Source organism: Hylaeus volcanicus, chromosome 6 (assembly GCF_026283585.1).
Source record: "Hylaeus volcanicus isolate JK05 chromosome 6, UHH_iyHylVolc1.0_haploid, whole genome shotgun sequence".
Classification (NCBI taxonomy): Eukaryota; Metazoa; Arthropoda; class Insecta; order Hymenoptera; family Colletidae; genus Hylaeus; species Hylaeus volcanicus.
In genome coordinates, this window is record NC_071981.1 from 16,850,420 (window position 1) to 16,873,929 (window position 23,510).

At 41.8% G+C, this 23,510-nt stretch overlaps 1 protein-coding gene and 1 long non-coding RNA gene across 2 annotated transcripts in view; one reads left to right on the forward strand and one right to left on the reverse strand.

The window, feature by feature from the left end:
* Positions 1-23,510, forward strand: part of LOC128878334 (meiotic recombination protein W68-like) — a 68,091-nt gene that overhangs the window by 38,964 nt on the left and 5,617 nt on the right. The window lies entirely within an intron of this gene.
* LOC128878335 (uncharacterized) lies at positions 3,329-7,391 on the reverse strand. Its single transcript, XR_008457391.1, has 2 exons — positions 6,321-7,391; positions 3,329-4,076 (listed from the first exon to the last, which is right to left on the reverse strand). It is a non-coding gene; the product is annotated as an uncharacterized LOC128878335 (long non-coding RNA).

Here is a 23,510-nt window from a genome sequence, read left to right on the forward strand (position 1 = left end):
TACGAAACACTAACAGACCTATGTCGTTCCTGAAACAACCTCGACGAAGATAATAACGCGTCTGCGACCTGTGAAATCGTTAAATAAAAGATTAAGCAATATGGAAATACCTGGTTGCGGTTTCCTGCTCGTCGGAGCGGATACGGCAGGATACTGGGAAACATTTTACCTTCGTTCGTACGGATTCACGGATTCCTTTCCAAACGGAGTGTCAGCTCGTGCATACTTGAACGATGTTTACCGAAAATAAGGTCGACCGGTGGTGCAATAGAAAATCGATTATTCAAATGAATCTCCCACACGCTCTTCTCGCGCGGGAAACGATAAATCGCCGCGGAGAACATCGAACCTGTCGTCGATGCTAATCCCGCGTCGTGGACTGAGTTCTCTAGATACAGAACGCCAGAAAATATCGGTCGTTCGTTAAATTTTGTTGTCCAAAATTATTCACAACAGCTTTTTAAAATATTGCAGGTTTCTTCATGCATATCTCGTGCGAACATTTATATTTTTTTCGTGTCGAAATATCGATTCTTTAAAGAAACTGATTCCATAAATCAAAGTTCTTCGACAGAATTCCCGGGATATGAATGTATAACAGAAGGTCCAGTTCACAATATTAACAAATGGCGTGTATTCGTAAATTTGATCCCGAAACGCTGTTCACAATAGATTATCAAATTTTGCACAATTCTTCATGCATGTCTCGTGGAAACATTAATATATTCTTCATATCGGAATATCGATTCTTTAAAGAAACATACAAATTAAAGTTCCCCGATACAAATCCCACGTGGATACAGAAGGTTAATTTTTCAAAATGATAACCATTGCGTTTTCGTGAATACTATCATCGAACACTGTTCACAGTAGCTTTTACAAACTTTGCAGTCTTTTTGATACGTCTTGGGGAAAACATACAGATTTCTTCAAAAAGAAATATTGATTTTTCGAGGAAATATCTGAATCGAAGTGTTACAGTGGAGAATGGAATACAAATCTCTCGATATCTCGAAATATTCTTATAGCATCGATAACTTCAAGAATTGATATTCAAAATGAACAACCTGTTCTGTAATCAGGAGAACCGTGAAAAACGTCGGGACCAACGCATAATGCGTCACGCATTGTAGACGATGCTTTGGCTCAATATCTGCACGTATGCGTAGTTACGCCACGGGGCAGGTGCGGGACGCGTAATGCGCCGTCACGAGTCGCATCTGCCATATCTAAGTAACAAGAAGAAGAGGATCTTTTATCTTTTTTACTTTGTATCGTGTTTACTTGTATCGAATAGATCATACGCGCAACGAATCGCCGCGCCGCATCTTCCGAAGCGAGCCGTCTTCGAAGCCACCCTCCCTTCTCCGGTCCGTTTCAATTTTACGGTCTCGATATTTTTATCGGCTCGCGGCAACGGCAGCGACAAGGTGGGCAGGTGCTGGGCCCCGTGTGGTAGTCTATTTGCGTTGTCTGCCGCGGCCGTTTGTAAGTCCACGCTTACGTGACCGTCTCTCTGTACGTACGTGAATCGCTCGTGTGCCCGTTTGTGTATTTGAAACACGTCGGGCGGGGTAGAGCGATGCGGGCTCATTACTGGCACGAGCCAAAGCGTGCGCGAGCGCATGCGCGATCGCCCGCCAACCTATCGCCATCGTGACTGTCTACGGAATCGTTTCTAACAGTTAGGAGAGGCGCTGTCGCGATCACGACCTGAATAATGACGCCCCTCTTTCCTTCCATTGATTTCGGGGTTCGCCAAAGACATCATGTATGTACTGTATATTGTTCAGGAGTTGGCGGGACATCGAAGAACTGAAAGGGTTAGAACTTCAGGGGAAGGAAACTTCACCGTTCGGTTCGCCTTTGCTGCCCCAGGAACCCCCTTTCTTTAGAGCAGGCACGCTGCATACGTTACATGGTTAAATACAAAGTGTATCTTATGCGTCTCGAATTTTTTAATTTTTCTTACATCTACGCCAATAGTTACTATTTATCATGTTCTCTTAGTTTATCTCGATATTTATTGCCAAAATATTTGTCTGTGGGCTAGTACCTGAACCTCATCCGAAGGTGACGGGTTTGTAAAAACGACAAACGGGCGCCTAACAACTGATTATTAGTACCTGTTACCACTGGTAGGGGTTCTTATTCTAAGGAACCCTCTATTAGCCGACCAGGAAAGAGAATGGAAAAAAAAGCCTTCTCCATTTTTACATTTCATCGAGGCAAATACTTTGGGTCCTCGCTTAAACTCTAGTCTCGAGCAATCGTAAGGTGTTTTGCTCTTGGGTCCTTTCAATTAGAATAAGTATCTAAACAAAGTTACGAATCTATTAATGACTGTCACTTATGTTTCTGTCGCGTTGCATTAAACGTCTCACTTATAATAATAAAGAACAATTCAATTTTTTTTTCATTAATTCTATTACTCATTGAAGATGTTAAGTGCTTACATATTTATGAACGGTGGTTGCACAAGTAGATTAATATTAGCATTAATCTACGATCTACAGGAATCTAGCAACGACAAAAGCTACCCCCATCGTCATCTTTAAACTCGTTACGAATCCTTTGATACGCCTTGTATCGACGAACACGAGCCGTATAAAAATTGCCGGTAATTGGATGCATCGCAAATTGGCGTAGTTTATTTATTCGTCAGGACTGCTCGACGGCCGTGAGAGCCCCGAAGAACGGATGAGTCAACGAAACTCGCGTACGCGCCATCGTTCCTCGAGCAACGACCAATTATTTCGTCCTCTGAAGATCCGGTCGACAGTCCGCGGCCGAAAGCGTCCTCCCCGCGAGCGAGCGGTCTTCGTTTCCACGTCGTTGGATAATTTTGTTACGTTCACCCGAGGCTAACAGATCTCGTGTTCTTCGCTTCGCGAATGGATTTATTCACGCTAACCGTTTAGCGGCTGGTTCATCCGTTTTCGCCTGCGGGGCGAGTTAACTCGCGCTGTGAGTAAGATATTTGCGGAATGAAGTAGCTCGTTTAATGGCTGTTACAGGGAAACCGCGCCAGGTAAGGAGAATGGCGAGGTATTTGATATTATTGTCAAGGTTTTTGCTTGGAATGAGTTACGACGGTGATGACAACGTAAAGAGGTTGTTAGTATTCGTGACGGTGATACGATTTCAGGGTAGCTTAACGTAATCCATGAGGGCGTTAAATAGTATTATTACGGGCACAATTAAGAGTAACATTTTGAACTTTTTCGTTTTTAGGATGTATTTATATTTAATGGAGCTTTTTCGAATGTGAGTGATCAAGGTTTGGGTCATTCATTATTGTATACATTTTTATTTTTATTTCTCTGTGTCTGTTGCAGTGAATTTTGACACCTTTGTAATTCTATTATTTTTCTGAAATGTCAACAAATTGGAAGCGAAGAAATGTTAAAAATTCCTCTTTACTAAATAACATATATGCATACACGTTCTATTACAAATTATTCTATATTTCTGTTTGAAATAATCACGTTAGAATTGGTCCCAGTGTGTAATACTTGCAAAGTATCTTCAAATGACAAGTAACTTAAAAGATTCTCATTGTAACATTTTGCACAAAATTTACATGTATTTTCATACGAATACGTTTCCTTGAAATTAATTCCAACGTCATCAGACGAGTCTCCTTAAAAATTTGAATCGCCTAAAAATTTCTCCCTAAAAGTTGACATGATTTGAGCGGTTCCACGTCTCTGTTGACGTTGGATCGCGCGGAAAGTTCTTCAGGAGCGTACATGACCTCGACACCAAACAGGCTCTCGCGAATTAGATGTGGGTTAGGGTTCCCAAGGTCGCCGTGACTCGTTCCTCTCGATCTCCCGGTCTCGCTGCTCCTTTTCCTCTGTTTGCTCGTCCCGACCATGTCGCGGCTCGTTTTGCGCGCTCGTCCTGGGAGGCCGCGTGCGTGCATCCCGACGCATGCGTTCACGCGGTCGATGGTCGAGGCGGTCGCGTGCCGGGAATCCCCTCTCTCGATGCCAGCCGCCACCGACTAGGCGCGTTCCGTGCTTCCCGGCTTGGAGAAATGTCTCTCGTTCTCTCCCTTGTTCTACGTTGAGCTGAAAAAATGAATATTTTTATCGCCACTTTTTTAAATATATATCCATGTCGCTCCTAGCCCTTGATTTCACATGCAAATCTTATCAAGAAATCAATAATTAGATCCGTTTCTTCATTAAACCTGATAATAGATGTCGCGTAACGAAACCTCATTTTGATCTCGTTTTCTATTCATTTTTTTCTCTAGGAAAGAACTGGGACGGTATTAAATGTTTTTCTTCGTGGAAGAATTGAAATTTGTTTCAAAGTGCTGCTTGGTTTACACGAAAGAACGAAAATAAACGAAATCTTCAGTCACTGGCCTTTCACGGACAAGCCAACGTTGCTCCAGGGTGAGCGACTGAAAGATTCATTTGTTTTTATTCCTACGAATATATCTGGCTTTTTATTCTCTATTTGGGATAACATTTTTCCGACTCTAGTCACATACCTTCGCGATTTTCCTTATATCTATTTAAAATACCGTGATAATCGTTCTTTGTAGTATGAAAAATATGATGGAAAAATTGATCGATGTTTTAATTTGAAAACGTAATATCTATCAAAACAATTAGATTTTACTTGCCACTTAACACTACACGTCTTTACATAATTTAACATTCGAGTGTTTGTAATAAAATATTAAAATACTTGTCGATATAGACCCATAGGTAACGAACATTAATACAAGTGAGTTAAAAAGTTCATAAAAGCGTGTGTTTACTTAATACAGAATATAACTACAAATAAGTAAGTTCAACGATTAATTATTTATCACTTTTACTGATACGGAACAGACAGGCGAAAGCCGGCGACGTCGAAGGTTACTTTTTTATTTTCTTGGAAATGAATTCCAAAGTATTGATTTGACTTCAAGATTTCTCTATCTGCTGGGTTTCCTGTTGCTCAATAGACCGGTGTTTTCCCAGACTTTGTTAACCAGCTTCGAATATATCTTAACAATTCAGCTGCTATACTAAAAGAATAGAATTGCTTGTATAATAGTAGACAAACAATGAAGCTGTTCTTGATTGAAAAACATGTATAAAACTCTGTTTGGAATCCACCTAAAACTGTAGTTTAAACCTACTCTTAAAGATATCGTACGCAATTAAAACAAGAATAAAAGAAAAATCGACGATCAGTAACCGTGAAGAATACACGTTACTTGAAAGAAGGAACTAAGGAATTATATAAAATTAATTATCACTTTATATAAACTGGCAATATCTTCGCGAGATCGAAGACCGATTGAGGGCTCCTCAAAAAAATTATTCACCCCCAAATAAAGTTTATGAGAAAAAAGAAAAATGAAGTTCCCAATAAACACAATTCCAATCATTGATGTGCAAGAGGTAAAATTTGACGAACGAACCCGTCAACAGGAAAGATGGATCGAACACGCGGGAATCATTGTAGGCGTTCGTTACGAGTCTACGTTCGAAGAATGCACACCAATGGCTTTTCGACAATGTCGATCGAGAGTCGCTATTGTAATGTATATTTGGTACGGTCTTTCGCGTAGTCCGAGGTAAAAGGTGGGAGGTTGTCTGGGCTATCTGATCAAGGTAAGCCTGCAGGGGGTGGGACGCAACGACCTCAGCGGCAGCGCCTGATCGCAACCCCTTAAAAAATAAATAATACGTAATCGTCGGTTCCATCTGTAAACGGACTGCCAGATCTTCAACATCTGCCCGATCGTTGGGGAACTTGCCAGAACGATCTCCGTGACGTTGAAGCTGGTGTCCTTGATGCGTTTTATATATTTCTTGGCGCAATTCGATGCGTTTACTCGTCTTCGTCTTCATTAGGTGGGATACTTTGACAGGCAACAAATGTTTTCTTTTATTGAACAACTGTAGCTGCATCGCAAAACATTCTCGCGAATTTGTTGCGGAGGGGTTCGTTTCACGTAAATAAAATTCAAATTTAAAATCTTTCCACCTGTTTTCTCGTTTTACGATTTTTGCCACTGCGTACACGTTCTTTGCTATTTTTTCTTCACTTAGCTATATATTCCTTCGAGAAAACAAGTCTTCCTTCTCAGGTATATATTTTAACTTATAGCGATTCGTATTGAACTTGTCGTATCATATATTTTTGTACATATTTGTCTTGTAACCGTTTCATGTCGTTCGAGTCTCAGATTTTAATTTTCGGGTTACAAGATAATAACAATATTTACTGTGTTAATTTCCTCAGATTTACAACGCATAAACAAAATTTAGTTTCGGATCACGAGAAAAATACATTTGACGAATTACCTTAAAAGGAGATGTGTATCGCACGCAGGTGAGAAACAGAGAGACAGAGCTGGCCCCTGTTCGCACCCAGCTCGCCTCGCTTTCGCGAATAATCGCACGGAGAGGGGATTCTTTCACGCGTGCGCTCTTTACTAATATATTTTCTAGAATATTCGCACGTACACATATTTAACCGCGTATATATGTAACCGCGCTCTAAATGTACGGTTACAATGTGCACACATTTTTCTCCTTTCAATTAAAACATAAGGCATAAAAAAAATAAAAAAAAAAATAAAAAAAAATAAATATACATGTCGAATCAAGTAACCTCCTCCTTTTCGAAGTCGGCTAAAAAAGCAAGGGTTTCTCACGAACAATTTCAACAAACCGAAATCGCCAAGCAGTCTCGACATTCTCAGCGTGTCTGCTCAGCTCTCGACATTCGTCAAACGTCCTTCGCGTCGTCGATCATTCGATCCCTCGTTTCGATCGTTCAATGAAAGACTTCCACGACGATTCGTCGGGACAGTCTTAATGGAAGCTGCCAGTAACGCAAACTGACTCAGAAACGGTCACGTTTACCAGGATTTCACGCGAGTATTTCCACCGTGATTTCAAAGGATCCGAAGATCGCCTGTTCGAGAGATCCCGGAATAATCGATCTCGGGCGGGATCGTTTTGTACGCGCGACCACCAAAGAATTCAGCCGGGGTCAGAGAGGACGTTGGACCAGGGGAAGGCAGAGAAGGGTGCAGAAAAGGTCCAAAAACGAGTCACGGTGAGCGAGAGATAGCGCGACGTGGCTCACGTGGGAGTCCCGCGGAGACGTCGAGAGGGCCCCAACACGTTGAGATTGCGATAAATCAAACGCGCAAGGTGGAACGTCTCATGGTGCGTGGAAGAATAGAGAAGGGGGGGGCGGAGAAAGCAGCGAAGAAGAAAAGGGCACGCTCTGTTGTGACTACGGATGATAATTTGTCCGCCCAGTTCGGACGGTTTGCGAGACTCTGGACAATTTTTCTCTCCCAGACACCTCTGCGACCGTGCACGTTCCTCATCCTCCCTTTTCTCGCGGCAGCAGGTTTTTCGCCGTTTTTCGTCCCTTTTGGGGAGCCAGCACAGGTGCAGCGGCCCTAAAGTGCACTTCGAGCGACGCACAGTGCTTGAAAGGCGGGAAATACCCTAAATTAGAAAAGTTATATTTTCATGAATCTATTATTACTATATATCTATATATAGAAGAATGATGCCCTGACTGAGTACAATCAACGTCCATGCTAAACCCTTGGACCTAGAAAGATGAAATTTTGCACAGAGATTTCCTTTATGATGTATACAAGGAATAAGAAAGGATATTTCGAAATTCAACACCTAAGGGAGTAAAAAGGGATTGCAACGTTGGTATTCCACGTGATACGATCCAGTGCGTATCCAGTGATACGATTTTAGAGTAGCTTAACGTAATCTGTGAGAGCGTTAAATAGTATTATTTCGGGTCAATTAAAAGTAACATCTTGAACAAAAATACGCACAATAATATCACTAAAAGTACTCCAAAGTTTCCTAGTAAATATACTTCTATCTTAACGTACATTCCAGTCCGTGTTCCCGTAATTATGATATGCGCATATTTCCGTATAATTTTTCCATCATTTAATTATGCTCTTTTATTATTCAAGTAGTAGACAAGGGCGCACCTGAAGCATACGCTTAGACAACCGATAATATTGCGGTTTTCAGCGCAATTACCATCGCCAGGTGAATCCCTGATAGAATGAAAAAATTCTCGCAGTCTGCCTCGATGCCAGGCAGGCTTCGAGAAACCGCACACAACACTCGCCACGGAACATCCTCGACTAGAAAAATGTCGCAGCTGCGAAAGCTTTAGCGGAATGAAGATGATAAAAATGTGCAACGACGGGTGTGCGTGTAAACGTTTTGTCCGCAAGATGGGAACCGGACCGTTGCAGTGCTACCTCGTTAATCAAGAGGACGATGTGTCTCCGTCAAATTTGATAACATCTCGATATTGATAGGGATAACTGATAGATAGAGAAAATATCCTGTTGATATCAACGTTGGATTACTAGCAAGGATTTCTCTCAACATTAGGGACAGGATATTTAATCGCCATGTTACCAAATTAACCCTTAAGGAAGGGCTAAGGCACTCCAAGTGTGCCTCTCGAGCACCACCGATTTGCGGCGCTCTACTCCAAATGTATTTTTGGGTCGTTATAGGTAATTGTGTACAAATAAAAAATAATACTCCTCAGTTAGTTACAAGCGATCAGTGAAGACCGTCAGATCTCAACCCGTTTTATTGTAAACCCGTTTATTTTTCAATTATGTCGAGAAGAAATCGAAAGAATATTGTAACAAACAATTTTCTAGCAACGATTCACGGTGTAATTATTCATCGAACGTGAAAAGTGTCCACATATGTATGAACGAGGGTTCGTCTTCCATTTCTGCAATAAGAATACTGAGAAACATCAATATTTCTTTCGGTTTTCGATAATGTATCGGTTTCGGTACAGTTTCGCTGACGTAATAAACTCCCTGCTTTCAACAATCTTCAAACTTAATAATAGGTTACTGCACGTCTGAGGTAATAAATAACTGAATAAACAGCACAAGACACGTGATTCCCACTTCGATGCTCGCCATCGTTAGAGCCAAGCCTCAAGAATTAAGCGTACAACTTAATAATAACGTCGGGGCATACGTGATTATTAGCCGACTTTCACCACGTTCGAGTATAATTCCAATCCCTCGAGAAACTCGGTAGCCGTGTAGTCTCGGTAATCACCGTCTGCTGCATCCACGTATCGAGAGGTGCGACGAATTTGTCTTATCTGATCTCGCGTTTTCAAGGCAGATTAATGTGGGATCAGGCTCGACGAAAAAGTTAGAGGGCCCCCTATACGTCGTGATGGATCGCTAATATGGGTCCTGCACGCACGGGGGTGGACGCGCGCATTGTACACTTTCTATTCGACGCATAGAGCGCGATTTTCCACGTTCGTCCTCCGCCCCTCTCCGTTGTCCCGAATAAAAAGTCAAAGAAGAAGTTATCCAGGAGTCGGTGGCTCGCGGATTCCCAGGCGATTACATCTGTACGAAGAGTTAGCTGCTGCCACGAAAGTCGTCCCCATTGTGTCTACCCTATATCGGCAGAAGTCCCTGCTCCCTTCTTCTTTATCGTGAAAGGTCCCCCCTTGGTGGGGAGAAGTCAATGGTCTCGAGAAACCCTGAGCCCAGGAAGGAATCCAGGCTTTGAATGAAGACCTCAAAGTTTCGGGGGTAGCCCGGGTGGGGAGCGAAAGGAAGGCAGGTAGCCCTTTTTCTGGTAGGTGGGCCAGCACGACCGCACTCCCGAAACCGGCTACAAAACGTTTTATTTACGTGGTTCGAGGGGACCCTCCCGGGCCAGGTCGTCTTCTTCTTCTTCTTTTCCCGCGTTCTAATTCTGTTTTCACGCACCTTGACCTTTTTTCGGGCCTGGACCAGTTCTTCCTTGTCCTTTTCTCTTCTTCTCTCTTTCGTCGATCTATCTTCCTTCTCTCAGGGCGGTCGCAAGGTGCGATTCCGGAACGACTTTCGCGACAAGTGCTACTGTTCGATTGGCCCAGTTTCTTTAGGGGTGGAGGCATCCATGTTACAGGACAAATTGGAGATTCGTTTTAGATGGATCGTCAGAGTGCTGAGATCCTCTGCAGTTTATGAGCTTTGCGATTGCCCTTTTATTCGAATTCGTTAGGATACTGAAAGGTTATTCTCTGGCGAGTTCGAAATAAGTGATTAAGTAGAAGATCTTTAAAATGCAAGTTATTTGCTGATTCAGTCATTCAATAACTCTACTTTTCTCGTTGTCAGCCTTTTTTCGTGGACACGCCGAAATCAGTGTTCCTCGAATATGACAGACCAACGCAACGACTGCAACCAAGGACCTGCCGCATCGTTTCCTCGACTGAGAATGCAGATTATTCGACGTGCTAATGACCGACGTTCGGACAAACGACATCATATTTTCCAAATTTACGTTCACAACTGCTTAATTCGCGTTAACAGGACAGACTTGGCATTACAATTGGATAAAACAAGGTGTCCGGAATACGATTATTGAGCTGATACCGGTATGTGACGCATTATTTGAGGATTATTGAAAGCTAATTGATTTTCTTCGCCTTCTATTATCGATGATTCGCCTCGTTTTGCTTTCTGCACGTTCGTGCGTGTCCTAATTAAAAAGAGTCAAGGATGTCATAAAAATTGTGTACACCTTGCGAAGGTTAACCGGCGCAGCGCGCGTTTAACGGAATCCTTTTGGTTTTATTCCGTCATTCTGGCTCCTTTCGGTTTCTCGGGTGAAACTCTCGTAATGTATCTACATTCTACGATAATTTAATCTGCTAAATAGAAGGGTGGGGCCAGAAGGACGGGTCGTGCAATTCAATAGGGAAAGGGGGTAGCTCTTGCCATTTCATTCTTTTTTATGTTTCGCACAAAACAAGAAACGTAAAGATAAATGAAACTACGCTGAGATGCTTAGGGGTGCGCGTTTAGGTTATTAAGAACGAACCAGAACTATAACGCTTTTAAATACGTTACGTTAATATAAAACTAGTTCAGAATTATAGACTTCATTTTAGTGGAAATCGTTAAGTAAGAATTATACCATCCTGTAAAGAAGATGGTCTGGTGAAATGTTTCGCAATTCAAGCTTCCTGTTTTTATATAGCTACTCGTAGAATCCTCCACCTTTTCAAACATACAGTTCGATGTTTCATTCTTTCCCAATTTTTCCTTCGAGACTTGTTGTACCTAGCAACATTTCATCGTCTGTTTTATCTTTGATGCCTAAATTTGCCTATTTTTATCTAGAAGCCAATAAGTAGTGTCTCTAAGCCAAATTCTGTTGATATCTCTCTCATAATTCCTCAAGTTCGTTTCACCTAGGCCACGTGGATAGTCAAGTATAAGCAAATACAGTACCTTGACATCGTCGACGTCCCGAAACGATCGTCTCTCCCCTATTCGCATTTGTCATTGTCAATCTATTACACGGTCGATATTAACAAACAATGAGTCGGGGAAAAACGACGAAGAGGCGAAGAAGCTCGCCTCGCGAACGGGATAGCGCACGATTACCTTTACGATCCTCGACGCACGCGAGCACTTTCCAGAGTGCCAAGGACGCGTGCCAGACCTTCGGTTTGTAATTTATTAACTGGTCCTTCCTTGGTACACGCGCGAAAAATGACAATTGTTGTTTTCTGAGAGCAGAAGCGCGCCCTGTCGAGGATTTGATGGAGAACACGGGCTTGGAAGATCGCGAATGGTTTACGAAATACATCTTCGGCGAAATTATGCTCATGGTTGCAACCTGGTAGGTCGCGAGCTTTGGTTTCTCTTCTTGAGCTGTCTTCGGTGGCTTGACGGATGTCTCGATTGCATCAGCGGTTCGTTTTGTTACTTTCAAAGTGAAGACTACTTCTGCATTCTTGTGTCATTCAAGACGTATCGTAAAGTATTCAAAACAACAAATGGTACCAATATTCGTAGCGTTTGATTTTTCTTTGGTAATGGAATAACTACCCAATAATACCGATACTTTACCGTTATTTGTAATACCGATTCAAACTCTGCTCGAAAGTATCTCTTACTTTCCTCGCACAATTCCTGATGGCTTCGAACCCATTTTCTCGAACTTTTAGTCTCTTCCCTCCACACTTAATCGATCCCATCCCTATCAACGGTGCTGGTAAACCTACAACAACGCAACTCGCTACGTCCTACCGATCCCCAGAGAACAGTTCCCAACTCCGTATACACGATCCTCGACAAAGCGTTCGACGCCCAATTCGGAGCCATCCATGTTCCTCTCTTAGGTTCAGATCACGATCTCACAGAATTCGACGCGTTTCCTCGATCGTCCCCCGGATCTTAATTGCGGTCGGACATGCCGCAGCACTCGAAAAACAGCCCATTGTCAGCGACGTCCTGCCAGTGACTCCGTCAGGCATTGATGCAGCGCCTAAAAGGATTTTCATTGCACGCGAAAGGGGTTTTCCGATTTCGGTGGCAGGTCGCGGCCATTGTAGACCATTGTGGTCGGACCTTAGCGTCGTTACGTGGCCCCGCGACGTTACACGATCGCATTATGGCAACGGGGCATCCTGACAGTGCAGCCACGGACACAATGCGCATGTTGCATCGATATCCATGCGGACGTGTCCTTTTCCCTCCCTGTTGCGGGATCGAAAGGCGCGTGCTCCTCGTCCAGGTGATGCCAGACTGGCTGTCTGCTGCTCGTCCATCCGTTTTCCTTCGTCCTGCCCTTTCCCGTCCTCTCTGTCTCTATCCAACTTCCTTGTTCGTCGCTATGCACGCCCACGGGAACATATGTTTACGAACAATGAGCCCAGTGCAACGGCACGCACTCGAAAAACCAACAAACATAAAGGATCGCGCCTCCGCGATTCGACAGACTTCTCGCCAAGATTGATTCATATTGAGTCCTCGACGTGCGTGCGATTCGGTTTCCTTTCTGCTTGCCTTTCGGATCGGGATGAAACCGTCCAGGTCTCGTTGGTCCCTTGTGATCGTTGCGTTTGGCTTCGTTTTATTAGTGGACGGGTTTTGGAAATATTTTTGAAGTGTAGACGCTCTTCTTGTCAAGAGGCTATGCTAGTGTGTTTTGTATGAGAAATACTACGAATTGTTTTAAAACTTTTTTCAAGTAAACATAATGTTTCTCTGGCAAGTTGTAGTGCGATTTCGAAGGATCGTTAGAAGAATCCATGGTTGCCGTGATGTAAACAGTTGTAGACATTTAAAAGAAAACGTCGTTACGAGAAAAACGAGTTTAACCTTTTCACGCCCTTGGCCATATATGTGGACATTTTGTTTTTTAGAATAAACAAAAATTTGATAATAACAAAAACAAAATCGTTTCTGAAGAGGTTAAAGTTTCATATACTAGTTGATAGTACTTCTAGATCGGAAAGATGAAAGTTTGGAATTTTTTAGAACTTTTCCAAGGAAACAAGGGAATGTATCAATATTGAGACTTGTTTACATCCAACTCGAATCGATTCTTAAACGTTTTCTTCAGGGTTATGGCGACTGCCTCGCAAAGAGTGGCAAAGTCTTGAGGCTTCATTATCGTAACGTCGCAAAGGGCGATCAACTACAGGAAGGTCTCGCTGGCTTATCAGAGACCGTTCACCTCTTATCGAGACACGGAAGATCCTCAGGGTCAGCCAATGGCTCTCCCTTTCCTGACGGTTAATCCCCTCTTAAGCCACGATAAAGACCGCCCTTAAGGATCAAGGATTCGTGGATTCTCTCCTCAGCGCTTAATTATTGCAGCCCCGAATTGTCCCCCGCTAGCCTAATCTCTAAGCTCGTCCCTTTAACGTTACGCATCAGATAGACAACTGATTCGTGAACTATGGTGCTAATCTTTTGTTTTGTAAGTCGTTGGATGGATTAGTCCGGCACGTTTGATAATTAAAATAATTATCTTATCGCATTGATAACGAAGCGTGTACTTCTTAGATAAAACATTGTTCCTAACAGAAAACATTGTTCCTTGAAACGGATAACAATAAATTACCGACAGACCAACACTTTCGAATTTTAGAAATTACAGATTGAATTACAGGATGAGGCTACGTTATTGAACGTCGCCAGTAAATCAGTATACCTACTGTTTTCTTATTCGTCATGTAATGTTCCAATACGATTTTGCTTATTTCTGCTCCCAACGCGAAATCGTCGATTCAGGGTTAAGGGGAGATTCGATGGTGTGAAAATTATAGTGGTGGGATAATCGCGCGCGAAATGGTTCGCGAAGTCAAAGGTCGACTCGACTAAGTGCCTTGGCGAGGTTCGACCCATCGAGAAGCATCGGTATAATCGGTCTGGGAGTATAATACTTTCTAATATTAATTGTGGATTGTGGAGGACTTGCGAACATTGAAGTATCGTAACACTCGAGAGAATTAGTTCGTAGCTTTAATGATTGAGAACGCTTCTCTTTATTAAATAACTTATTACTTTGTTTGATTCTGGTCTGTATACTAGCTATAAGTGATTCGTGTAATTTTTCTGGATAACATTTAGAATTACCTGTCAAACCCACGATGATATTGCATGACCCATTTGTCCGCAATAAAAAGAAACAAATTTTGCTTTAATGTTTATTCGTGTTGCTATTGCCTCTACTAGATTGATTGAAAAACAATGAAAATTGGAACACTGGTACATATTCTTGTGAAATATTGCAGAAATGCGTATTTTTTGGTTGAAAAATGTCGAATATAAAATGTATTTATTAAACGAAACTGTTTATTCGAACAGACACGCGAGAAAAATTTTTTTTAATAATAAAATTCAACATTACAATCGGTAGTAGTGTTTATCTGCGAGGATTAAGGGGGCCCTCGAGAATACGGGAGGATTCCTCTGCATATTACCGTTGAGACCTCCGAATCAAAGGTCGTCTCGACGAACCACACCGCGAAGAGGCACGACCGATGGAAAGGCAGCGGCATAATCGTTCTGGGCAGGTAACAGGCGCAAAGAAGAGAGGTCACGCTAGAGGATTCGCGCACCTCCCGAGGACGCATCTGCTCGCTTGGGAATCGCGAAAAATTCGCGGAAAAAATTCCAGCAGCTGCAGACCGCCCCGTCACGCGACACGCGTCGTGCAATCTTTAGTCGGAGCCATTGTGATACCGAGAGGATGTTACCCCTAGCCCAAGGTCAGCCTCGAACGCTCATGCTCGGAGTTTCCTATCTTGACAGTGAGGATGTTATCATTGGAAATTTCTAATCTCTTATTTACGTTATACGTGGGCAATTACAGTCACCTCTCTTCATAGGGTCGGTCACGGGACATAAGGAGAATGATTTTCCTGGAGTCAAGATTTCCCCCTAATACCCTATGTTTGACTCCGGGTAGATATCGTCCGTACTCTCTCAATAGGATCGGTCCACTATGAAATATTTAAATATAATACTGGTCGTTAATCAATATTCTAAAATATGGATTTGTCTACAATTTTTTTTATACTTGATACAGTATTATGTTTCACTCTCAAAAAATGCAAATTCCATTTTTAGAGGTGTTCAAACTAAAGAGGGTAATTTCTTACACCTTTTTCATAATTTCTTTAGTAATAGAAAAATACTTTACAGGTTATAGAACGATTTTGATCTACTGCAGTGTTATTGAAAACAGAGAATGAGACTTCTCGGGAAAGAAGGGCGAAAGAAAATTTTTGATAATGTTATTTGAAGGTGGATGACTGCAAGAATATCTCATTTTTGGAGTAACAATAATTGGAGTGTATTTTCTGGTATTATTTTCAACCCACCACCCGACAGCAAAAAGTCTGTACGTTTTAGAAGGGACCCTTCCAGAAGAGCTTGGGAATCACCATTTCTAAAGCCAAAATGCTTCGATCCTTAAATTACTTTAATGCTAAAATACTTCAATCACTTGCGACATGCGCGAGAGGTCATTTTTATTAAAATTGCATTTCAATTTGTACTTCGTTATCGATGCTCATCCATGACCAAATACGTATAATCTTTTCCAGATATAAGAAACCAAAAATAATTTGAATTTTCGAAGGTAAACACAGAGTTACAAAATCCCCGTTCGTTCATTCATGGAACACAGAGGCTATGACGTTCGCTCAACTCACCATCAGTGATGACCTGTACGCGGTCAGTTGGTAAATAATTCAAGAAGGCGTTTTATAGACACGCCACTTTATCGCGATGATCGTCATTGCAACATAAACAAACGAACTCCGCCAAGGTTTTCTTCGATTCCTCGGTATCCGTTGAGATTCATGAATCGCGTTTGCAGCGCGAGCCGACTTCGCAAGCCTTCGTTAATCCTTACGTATACCCTGGATTAGGCCAAAGGTACCTGTGAAAACATTCGAGGGACTGTATCGATAATAAATCTCTCGGTGCAGGACGACTTTTCGACTCGTTCGAGTACGGATTTCCTGAATTCTTCGGCGCACGGTCGAAAATCGGTCGTTCGATGAAATTGCCGAGAGCACTTCTCGCGGGCACTCGAGCTCGGTTTTTTTGGGGGGATCGAGCGGGGTTATTGTAACAACCGTGTTCGCACACTGGGAAGAGGGTGTCGCGAAAGAGCACTTGACGGGAATTGTGAGCTTGGGAAAGTCCGTCACTCTAAACGGCAAACTTCTAACGCCATGGGAGCTTCGATGGTCATGAAGTCCCTGCCGAATTAATTTTTAGGGGCACTAATAAATATTGTAACCTTGCTATCCTTCCGAAGACTTTTTACTGGGTAAAAAATATGTACAGTAGAATTCTGATAATCCAGATTGTCGAATATGCTGGGTTATTGGACTGTATTTATAGTATATCCAAAGGGTGCTCGCAACAGTATGGTCAAAATGAAAATGGCAATCTTTAAAAAACCATCACAAAAATAAAATACGTAAATACATGGAATAGACAAAATGAAAACCTAAATTACACATCTGTATTGCCTGGCAGTGAACGGGTTAAAAACAGAATAATTATTGGAGCCGTTCACTGCACAAATCGATTAACTCCAAAAAACAAAAGTTTTTCAGAAATGCGATAAAATAGTGTACATTATCTTATTTAAATTCCCTTTATAATATAAATTCAAATAAATATTGTAGAATGTATAAATACAGATGTAGCTTTCATTTAACGGCATATAAAATTAATAAGAAAGAATAGCTAAAAAATAATCGTCGGTAATGTTACAATTATTACGTGACCAGTAAAGTTGATCGATTCGTGCAGTGAACGGTTCATTTTGGAACGTGTCATCCTGTCGCAATACAAATAATCGATCTCAAGAATAGCATCACTTAAACTCTATGTACCGCTAGTACATTCCTCAGCCGTAGATGTTACTCGGCAACCCAAATAAACGTCTGTAATACCTGTGTATGCCAATTAAACACTAATGCGAGGGTGTGAATTCCCAGTCGTGTATGGTGCATCAAGTAATTCACGAGACTCATTGGTGATTCGTGAATGGCCATGAGTGAAAGCCTCGCTCCAACGTATCAAGAGATACGCGTTCGCGAACAGCTCACTCGTTAATCGAAACCTCGATAAAGGAACCCGAGTGCCTGACATTCGCACTCGATAAGCCGCAATGCGTTACGCGAATAATTCCCGGCTATTCGATTCACCTTTTGGGCATAATCACTTAACGACCACTCTGCGGCTCCCTTTAAGTTCGAGATTCCTTAATAACAGGCCGTGCGTTCGGTTGGCCTAAGGCCGCGAGCACAGTGGAGACAGATTGAAGAAGATTAAGGTAGATTTCTGACGAGGCGAGTCCGCCTCAATCGTCGCGAGTTCACTTGAATCGGCACAAGCCCGCGTCAACCGGTTCGTGTCGGCGCTTACCGACACTAAAATGTTTCAATGCCGAAATGCTCGCAACCTAAAATACCTGTAAAATATTTACATTCCGAGCCGCTTCATTCCTAAGACACTTGAATTTTTGAACTACCTAGTCCAATAATTTCTCAAGGACTTCCGCTCGATAAAAGAAACTGCGAGGCTGAAACAAAGAAGACGAAAGGAAGAACGCGGAGCCAGTAATGCAAAGAAGGAGGAAAGGAGCCAGGGCTCGATGGAACGACGGAGTTCGTCGACTCCGCGCCCCCGGGGCAGATTCGGTGGCTGGTGTATCCACGACCACGGGGACTGTCGCCTTGATAGCCACTTTCGGATGCCGTCCTGATTCCGTGGGGAGAGGGGCCCAACCGCGAGCGTAATCGGTTTCTTAAGTGTAGGTCAGTTATACCAGACGAACTGGTCCGATCAGTTGCCAATTAAATGGAAATCGGCAACCTGTTATTTCCCGACACGCTTCTGATCACAGCAGAAGGTCGACGTCGTTTTCGCCTTGCCGAGCGGTTTTTGTGATCGGGAATATCGACAAGCCTCGATAGAGATCTCAACGATCGAGCGCGCGGCGCCTTTGACGCGACGTTTCGGTTTTCGTTACTTGCCACGCGTAGACGGCATTCGACGGATGATTGGAGCGCATCGTTAGTGGTTTTCTTGTTCTCGAATCGTTTTTAATGCTGTAGAACATGATCGTGGTATTTTTAACGTGGTTATACTTATTGTTACATCGTTCGTATTCGACGCTACCGTTTAAGTTGAGACTGGAGCGAAGGGTTGGGAAAGATTTGTGTGTAGAATTGTACGAGTTTATGATGACAAGAATAATGTTTCTATCGACGTATCACTATACAGTGGAATATTTAAAATGACAGCGACCTTTTGATGGCTAATTTTTTTATTATCGATTGTTCTTTCATTGTCTTTTTGAATAACATAACATTGTAATTTTTAATAACAGGGACTATGTCTGCATTATTAAATTCTTTGTCATTTTCATATATCCATTCTTCTAATTTATTTGTAGAAAGTATCGTCACGTTATTATCACCAAATGACAACTGAAATTTCTTACTCGTCGTTATCATCTTCGTTCCGTACACGTCGCAAAAACTAACCAAATGTATGGTCCATAACGAGACAATAATGTTTATAGGACTCTAGGAGTACGCTGTAAATTTATACAAATGTTATATTCAACTATTACATTTATCAATAATAAGTAGACTGCGGATGTTCATGCACTTACGGTAAATGAAAATGTGTACAAATGCAAAAATATATAAAATATTAACAATAATATACTATAAAAATATGAATTTGTATAAACATCCGCAGTATAATAATAATAATATAACACAAACTACAGAAGGCTTTCCCCTACTAATCGCGCAAGTGAAAAGGAACAAAGGAAAAACATCCTATCAACGACAAAAAATTGATTCTGTTACAAATTCACGAGCAATTTCCTCGAGTCAGCGAACAACGACAGTCGACAAAGGGCACGGAAGCGCACCTTTCTTCGACTCGGAACCACCCATCTGCATTTCTTTGCCCCGAGAGTCCGTACGTTAACCAACTCCTGCTCCTTCGACTGCAACCCCCGACTGTTTGGACAAATTCGATGTTATCTGTATCGCCTTAAAAGCACGAGGAACTCCGTTCAAGCGAGGTGAGGCAGATTCGATCTGAACACTCTCCGCGACGTCGACTGTTACAGACTCTCACAATAGCTCGACCGACGGTTTATCGATGTTTTGCGGTGTTTGGCCCGTTTTTCAGCGCCTCGGATCGTCGATACGTCGATTCAAGTATACCGTTCGCTGACCTCTAACCGGAAGTCACGACATTTTCACAGGTACAACATCGATCGCGAGTCCTTGGTGCGCCCCACAGTGACTCTTTCAGAAAGTTCAGTGATTCGTGTATGCGCAGATTTTTTATAAAATTTGGAGATCTAACTTCTTGAAATATTGTGACGATTTATACGGGAGTTTATCGTATAACTGGTAGTTTGGATTATTGTTTGGTATAGAATTATTAGGTGATTCGTGTGTGCGTGCAGATTTTTTACAAAATTTTGTGTTGTATTCGTGGTTACTTTACCTCGAAGATCCCACATATTACAGGTCGAATCGACACAAAATACAATTTTGAATGGCACCTGAAATATAAACATCCATACAATCGTCTGGAAAGTCCAACTAGTCCTTCCTTTTTTCACCCTCTTACAGAAGTTGATACAATTTCCCTACCGTGTCGCAGTTCTCCGCCCCTAGGAGCACACGTGGATGCAAGCTTGACGGATTTGACGAATCGTCGGTGTCGACTGGATCGAACAGGTACCTCGCCATTCTCCATACTCGATCATGCGCGCCGGTCGTCTGAATACGGAACGAGGCTTTCGATTTTCGTGGATGAAATCGGTCGAAGGGATTACCCAGGTCGCCTGGGTTTATTCTCGATTATTCTCGATAGGGAAAATAGCCACGGGATCGAGTTACGGATCTACAGTCCCGCGCCGGAAGCGGGATAAATTCTTCACGCCAACGCTATGACAGGAAAATCTGAAAAGCGTTTCGATGGAAAAAAAATTCACGCGATTTGAATTCATCTAGCGGAGAGCAAATCCGTCGATGAAAGCTCTTCGATTCCACATTCGTCGAAGGGATTACGGTCGAATGGCGAAGAACACTTTCTTTTTTTCACGAATGCTACGCGCGTGTGAACACGGAGATTAGGCCGATCGAGCGAGTTTCTCGTGATCTTCGGGGCCTCCAACCGATATTTTGAGGAGGACGCGGTCGTATACGGGCCATTTGAGGACCTCGAGAGCGCATTCTCAGGGGTGTTTCTCGAACGCACTCGTTGCACAATGTAACACTATCCCCCTTTATAGCGGACCAATCTTGGAGTGTCTTTAATGCGAAACCGAGCGGAGTTCTTGTATTATTTTGTCGTGAATAATCCCTTTATGCGAGGCTAAAGAGACCCGGGGCTTTCAAGACGACGCTCCACGCTTCTGTTCGTTTGCGTGGATCGGCGCACGTTTTAACGCTTAGACGACTCGATCAGTGGCCGCAATGTGTGCAATCATCGAAACGAATGCGCGAATGAGAGAATTCGATGCGTGCAGAGGGGTTATCGTGGCTGTCATTGATCGCTAGTTAGATCAAGTTAGCAAGGAGCATTACGGTAGCACCGCTCGTATTTCTAAGGTTTCATGAGTTTATTTAATATAGGATTTCAACTTTTAAATTTCGATGTAAATTGACCACTCTAGTTTTATGAAAAACAGTTAAATACAAGTACATGGGTTTTCTTTTGCATCCACGGTTTGTTACATGCAACCTCAGTAGTCCTCCACTTTCAACAAAAGTTTTGTGCAATTTGAATTGCAGAACAGATTTGAAGAATTACATAGCACGGTGAACTCTTAGTTGATTGACAAGCAAAAAGTTCGCACTTCAGCAATAACTACATAACAAGTAACGTAAATTGTAAGTTAACTAATTATATATAGAAAATGAGTTGTTCTTCGCAAAATTAAATGTAGATATTTACATATTTAGAAGATATTTTACAAGCATTAATATTTTATTCGATATACATTCTATATACGTTAAGTATATGCTTTTCATGTTCATATATAATACAAAATATATCAAATTCGCAGTCTAATTATAAAATTCCTGCTCCATAATATGGTGCAATGTATAGTAACTTCTGAACATGATGAACACCATTTTTTTGCGACACCAAGAGAGTACGTCATAAATTTTCTATTCGTAAGGAAAAGAGACAGAAACGATCGGGGAGGGGTGGTTCCGGTGACCCTAAAATGTTTTGGCACGCGACGCAAACGTCCGCGGTCGCTCGTTAGTATTCATTGTCCGTTGGAGTGGTCTGTCCCAAAAACATCCACGAAATCCACAACATCCGAGATCGAAAGAAATTTATGTTGCATCTGCGGATGCAAAATGTCCGTGAAGAATCTTTAGGTGCCAAATAAAGCATCGTTGGGAAGTTCAATTGTTTGTTACGAAACGAAAGTCACATATAAAGCTGCATATCCAAAATTTGTGTAAGAATCATTTCATACAGAAGTTTCATTAAAATCGACGATTGTCATTCGCATTCATATCCCTTGTCAACGCTGAGGAAACTCCACTTTATTAACCCTCTATTGTGGCGTTTACCAAAGTAGGGGTGGTTTAACCTTTAGGGGAGTATTTAAAGAGGGGCACGGAAAATGTGAACGACTTAAACATTCCTTTCTATGAATATATTGACTGTCGTTTACCAATTGCAGGGATATTTTAAATACTCCACTCGTTCATTAAACTACTGACTATGCAAAGAAATGTATCCAATCCTCATATAAAGTGCCCTCATCTTTACTTCTGGTAATAAATATTTTTACAGTGAATCCAACAATTTGTTGAGATATTCACGAAGAGCTGAGTTCTTACATCTATTAGGACCTATACAAAATTATCCACACTATTTTACTACAGTGTACGCAGAAAAAAATCTGAAAGAAAATATTAGGTTGGACAAAAAATTCATTTGGTTCGTGATGATTGTCGTCTCTCTGCAGTTCGGAAGGTTTCTGTTTCCATTAGAACTTCCACTGAGTAGAATTTGTTTAAAAAATGAGGAAATATCATAGAACAGAATGGATAATATGTTATAAAGTGAATATACTTCTTGGTCTAAGAAAAATCGCTGTTTATTCGTGCGTTAAAATCCGAACGAAATTTTTGGCCAACCTAATATTTGGATAATGTCCTGCGTATTTTAGTCTAGACTACGACGGATTTCGTGGCGATTGGACGTTTTGCAGCACGGCCTCTGTTTCGTGGGGCACAATGAGGTCCTCGAGTGTCTTTAGTGCACTCGCAAGCGCGGCGTTCAATGGTCGACGCTCACAAATGCGCAGCGGGGTGTCCAGCTCTCTTGAGATTCGCTACTCGATACGAGCATCGTTCCAGGACAGAAGAATCGTTGTCGATCGTCCGTCAGCGGGACCAACGCGACAGAGATCAATACTTGTCCAGCCACCGTAGAACTTAATATGTTTATTGCTGTGAGAATGTTACGTTCGGATAGGTGATAGATTTTTATCTGACATCGGTGCCGTCTAAACTGGGATCCTTCCTCTTCGACCTCGTGACTTTTCATCCTTTTTTTTTCCTCCTCGCTAATGGTTTTGACCTTTAATGGAAAGTTACATTCGCACTCGATATCGATTTTCGATTTAACGACGATAACAAATGGTTTTCCACAGTGATTTTATTATATATAGCTGGAGGATTTTTAAATATTATTTTTAATTTAAGCAGAACGAACTTATTAACTGATTTCTAGTTATGAATGAAATGTGTATATAATATTAGGTGAAGATAAATAATCCTTGTTGATATATGGTAAATGCATCTCAAACGTTGCAATATCAACAAGCGATGGTAAATAATGTTTTAAACAATTTTCAAAAACTTGTTTTACTTTTAATCATCATTGGTAGAGAAGATAGCTACTACAAAATGATTGAATTTTTTCTTGTGCCATCTATAGGCAAGAAACTTTGTCATAGAGTTCAGTACGATGTTTAAATCGTACTAATGCAATTTATCTTGAAGAGAATTTTATAAACAGAAAAATGTTGCATTTAGTAACGTTAAATACTTGCTATCAATAATTTTAAAAATATATTGTTATTCATAAAGAAATTAAGGAATGCCTT